Below are 5,586 nucleotides of genomic sequence, written 5' to 3'. Positions count from 1 at the left end.
CTTTGTTTTCTGTTTCATTAACATATGCTATCTTTATTACTGTCTTACTCTTCTTTGAAGTTATTTATCTGGCTATTCTTCTAATGTCTTGAGTTTAATGCTTACTTCTTCAATTTATATTTGCATTCATGAGTGCATATTTTCCTCAAATTATTATTCTGGCCACACCTTACAAATTATTTGTTTAATATAAACAACCTGCTGGCATGGTGAATGTAAAGCTTTAAGCAATTCCTAGTAAAGTAACTTTTTTTCTTAGGCGAGGCAACCTTTGGTTGACCTCACAAATTGCAAAGACCTTGTCAGCTTACAATCCCTTATTTTTTATTTTTTACGCCTGCAGCACCTGGTCTTCCTAGGTGGTCTCCCATCCGAGTACTAACCAGGCCCGACCCTGCTTAGCTTCCGAGATCAGATGGGATCAGGCTTGTTCAGTGTGGGATGGCTGTAGACTAGAAGTATGTTTTAAAATTTCCTAAGATTGTGGGACCAAGATTATCAATTATGTTACTGAAATACACTACATCCTTTCTGATTTTGTTTAATCTGCTTAATTTTTTAATTTCTGAGAAAGATAAATTAAAATCTCCCACTCAGCTCTCAGATATGTGTGGCAGCTCTACCTCTTGTTTCTTTGCAACTCTGTCAATTTTGCTTTATGTCTTTTAAAGTGTGTTATTAGTACCTACCAATTTAGAATTTTCATTTCTCCAGGTGAATTTAATATTATGTGGCAACCCTCTTCATCTCTAATAATACGCTTTCTTTTAAAGCTTCTTTTGTCTTACTTAATATTGCTACATTCTCTTGTCCTGATCCTGTGGAATTTATTATATATAGTTATGAGTCTATGTAAGGAATTGAAAATGGGTAACCACTTCCCAGGCTCAAATGACTCCAGCACTTCTTTTCCCTTGCTATAGCATGATGGCTTTTGAATTATTTATGGATGGATTCTCCTAGCAGGCAGCCTTCAAATGGTCATCTTTGCCACAACAGCAACATGGCCAACCTTCCTCCAAGCTTCCATTCAGTGGCCCTACAAGCAACTGTATTATGAATGTAGGCATCCCCGCTTCATCTCTGGAGTCCAAGCTATATCTGCACAGAAAAGAATTATCATTGTCTGAAAGCTGCACTGATAGAATTCCATCTTCCCTGAGCAATGAAGCTTCAAAAAGGGTCTATACTAACAGTTGTTTCTTTATCAATTAAAGCATACAAATAACCACTTCAAAATGTCTTAAGCTGAAATAGTATCCTTTTTCAACTCATCTATCAAGCTCATTATCAACATGAACCTACTAACCTTACTTGAATAAAATGGCTACCATAACTGATTAAATGAATGTATTAGGAGATAGTTGACTGAAATCTAAATTGTATATCAAAAAGCTTCCTTTTAATCATGCTTTTTTCGTGATGATATGATGTGGGTACCTGACTTAGCAGAGATGACACAATAAAGTAAGAAGAGGGGAAGTAGCTGAGGAACAAAGATTCAGTTCTGTGGTATGGCACTTACGTGACCTTGAGCACATTAATTAATCTCCCTTGTCCTAGATTTCTTTATTTGCAAAATGGTAATAAAAAGATCTACCTCAAAAGGACTAAATTAATTAAAGAATGTAAATTTAAATGGGCACTCAATAAGTAAATGTTCTCTACTCATTTCCTCCCAGTCTAGGAGAAAGATCCTTCTTGAAAGCAGTGATACAATTGTGCTGATGTCTGTGAAATGAAAATTCAGAACTTTTTTTTGGAAGAGATAAATATTTCAACAATAGACCAGCTCCACCCTTGCCTGTCTTTACTGAACTAAGTCCAAGCTATGTCTACGCAGAACAGACCTGAAATAAAACCTAACAAAATCTTACCATGACCATAGGATTCAGCTATAAACTGAAATTTGTGTCATCGAGTCTTAAGTAAAAAAACTCTGCTGGTATTCCTCAGATTTGAAAAACTCAGCATACACCTTTTTGAATTGCTAAAGTTAAAAAACTAATTACTATTGTATAGCCTGAAACCTTGAAGAGTTTTTAAGCTAGAATTCAGAAGATGTTAGAGAGCAGCACCTGCTGGCAAACTGTGATACTGCAGCCCACCTGGTCATTAAGTGAAATGGATGGTGTGGTCATTGAAAATCCCAGGGTCCCAGAAGCAGTCCTACATTCAAAAGGAGGAAGCAATTCTCTCTCCCATCTCTCAGTCACCCCTCCAACCACCAAGAACTGTGGATTTACCTCCTAAACAGCTCTCAGAGTCTTCCACATTTCATCCCCATGCTTACTACCCCAGTGCAGGCCACCATCTTTTATTGCCTGGATTCCAGGAACAGTCTCCTAAGGGATTTCTCAGATTCCAGTCTGTTCTTCACACAGTGGTGTTTTTTATACAGCACCATTATGATCATGTCACTCCCTGCCCAGTAGTTTCTCGTTAAAGATGTAAATCTTTTACCATAGAATTACCAGAATCTTCTCTTCACCATAGTTGTCCTTCTTCCCTTCCAGCATCATCTCTATGCACAGCCTGCCTCCATTCTTTGCTCTAGCCACAGTGAAACCCATGAATTCAGAAAGTGATCTTCAGAAAGAAAAATCAAAGAGCTGTGCTAGCTCTTAAGAACACAATAGACCACCCAAAATTACCTTTTTGACCTTGGTAAGTATTATAGCTAATAAATGACTTTCTGACCTCATTATGCCAAAATACTGATCAAAATCTAGCAACACATTCAGGGGAATTAGGTCTAGAACATTTTCCATTCTTCCAAATACTCATCGTAACTGTTACTTTATCCATCATTCAACACTTCCCTCTATATTGACATCACTGTCTACTGTATCCAGCCCCAGAACCACCTTCATTTGAACAGGCAGTTCCAAAGAAACAAGCCACTAGTTAAATAAATGCATCTGGGCTTCCTCTAGAATCTGCTAATGCTTTCAAATAAACATGCTCAGTGGGATAGAATAAGATAGTGGGCTCCAGGACAAAAGGAAATTTGTCAGGCAGATGTTGCTTTTGTGCAGTTGACTATTCCTTAAAAGCTTCAAATAAGACTAACAGAAGACAGGGAGCCAGGGTAGAGGGGTAATTTTCTTTAGCCTGTTCAGTGCTTTCTCTACTTTTACATGTGGAGACAGCCTGGTTGAATTTCCAGGTCTAATGGATTCTTCACACACGTTTAGTGATTTGGATCCTTTTAAGCATTACACGGTCCATATTAAAAATTCTGTACAAAATTATTTATTCCTAACAAATACACTGACTTTCTACTTCTGTTTATTAATCTTCTGGCTGAAAATGGCCCTTCTTCCTTAACCTCTGTTCCCTGTATCTTATGGGCTCCAAAATAATTATATTTTAGGCTATAAATTCTCTCATTTTCTTCTTAGCCAGATATAATTTGAAGCAGAGAATTTAGAAAAATCCATTTACCTGTGGTTTGGTTTTTATTTATTTGAGGATGATTTTTTTTTTTAGAATTTGGGTGATCTCTTTTTTTTTAGCATTTTATTTTACTTTATTATTAGTTTCAAGTACGCAGTACATTGGTTAGACATTTATATTGTTTTTGAAATGATCCTCCCAATTACTCTATCACCCATATGACTCTACACATAACCGTTATATTACTGCTGACTACATTCCCTGTGCGGTGCTCGCCATCCCTATGCTGACTACATTCCCTATGCTGTGACCATCTGAGGACAATATTTTTAAATATAATTTTAAATGTAATAGTTTTACTTCTCCTTATTTAAAAAGAAAAGTTTTCTTGAGATAAAAATGGAAAATTTTAAACCAACATCCTACTGAATGTCAAGCTAAAGATTCATTCTCTCCATCTTGCAATCATCACTCCTGATGTGATTATACAGTATATAAGATGGGAAGAAATTTATCTTCTTTCTAGTATATTAATTAGATATCTTTAATGAAGAACTAGGCAAAATTGTAATAGTTGCATTAAAAATAGGCCTGTCTTGTACCATATATCAAAATATTCAATGATTATGGTATAATTTTTATATAAATAATGATTTACTCAACTATTGTAATGCAACTTCAAGGTCATGGAACCAGAAATTGATCTGAGTCTAAAAACCTGGGTCCAAGTCTGTGACCTTCTGTTTACCTACTGAGTGGCTTTGATCAGGTCTCCCTGCTCATGGCACTATGAGGATTGATATGATCATTGATACCGTGTGGAAATGAAATGTAATAAATGTCACAGTCTTCATTTTCCTAAATCCAATTAAATCTGGCCCCATCCCTTCCATGGACATTGTTGCTGACCTTTCCAAAATCCACTCCAGTGCTCTCTCTTCCTAAACTAATTTCTTCCAGATGTCTACCCTTTTCCCAGCCCCAGTCCCAGCCCCAGCCCAGCTGAATGAATCCTAAGCGGTCCTAACAGAATACCTTGCCTGTAAATGGCTTGGAAAAGGCATGGGGTTCAATTCTGGCTTAAGACATACAGGGAAGCTGGGAAGCTTCCGGAAAACATTTTTTCTATCTTTGAAAGAGACACAAAAAAAGATAATCTCTTCTCCACTGGATATAAGCATGTGTAAACATAGAACCAGGATAGCAACTTGTAACTTTGAGGGAACACAGTCTGAGGATAAGATCAATGATCCGAAAATTGCAGAGAAGAAAGATAAAGAGAATCTGGGTCTTCAGTGGCATTTTTGATCTGCAGGTTAACTAACTTTTAAGCCACCCTGCCTTTACACTGCATGTTGTCTACAATAATAAAATTCCTTATTATTTAGCTAGCTGAATCCAAGTGTTTGTTTGTTTGTAGCGAAAGGCATCATAACTGCTACATGTACCAGTATGCCAAGTTTTGTCAGAAGTCCAATATTAGTCATCTTTAAGAATCTCCTACCTGTTGGATCAGTTAAGAACTATGGGAATTACAAGGCCTAGTAGGATATGTAGTCCATATTTTTTCTTTGACATTCTTAATGTGTTAGCTTTGTTCTCAAACTAGCTCCTTTCTTGGTTCCAAGAGTTAGTTGTAATTCCAAACATGACAACGTCCAGGAGAAAAGAAAAGCTTTCTCGTAATTCCTCTAGAAGATTTCTCCTCACAGCTCATTGGCCAAAATTGGGTTACATGACTCTTCTTAAACCAATCACTGGCAAGGAAGCACTACCACAGATGTCATAATCGGGATTTACCCCACAACATATGAAGGGAAAATTAACACTCAAGCAAAACTGGGCTCTAGGGGCAAATAAGATAAGACTAATGCGTGTTGTCTAAGCATCAGTAGAGTCCACCAGATATATGGTATCTCATTTAGTTCTCACAATCTTATCAAATCTCACATTCCATATGTATAGATGGAAAAGCCAAGACTCTGAGAAATTAGGTGACTTGCCTAGGGCTACACAGCTCATAAACTATAGAACTGGGGTATGATTCTAGGTCAGTCTGATCTCAGGGCTTCAGAACTGCTACAAAATGTTACTTGATTTCTACTCAGCTGTGGGAATGTGCAGTCTTAGACGCTGAAATAAACACCCCCTCATCTGGGACTCTAGGAGTACAGAGAGAGTTGTACA

General features: G+C 37.1%; 1 pseudogene; it reads right to left on the bottom strand.

The window, feature by feature from the left end:
- Window positions 1–334: 334 nt before the first annotated feature.
- On the bottom strand, window positions 335–453 carry LOC112477451 (annotated as a pseudogene).
- Window positions 454–5,586: the final 5,133 nt, after the last annotated feature.

Source organism: Pteropus alecto, unplaced genomic scaffold (assembly GCF_000325575.1).
Source record: "Pteropus alecto unplaced genomic scaffold, ASM32557v1 scaffold433, whole genome shotgun sequence".
Lineage (NCBI taxonomy): Eukaryota > Metazoa > Chordata > Mammalia > Chiroptera > Pteropodidae > Pteropus > Pteropus alecto.
Note: the sequence above shows the minus strand (reverse complement) of the source record. Positions and strands in the feature narration are given on the sequence as shown.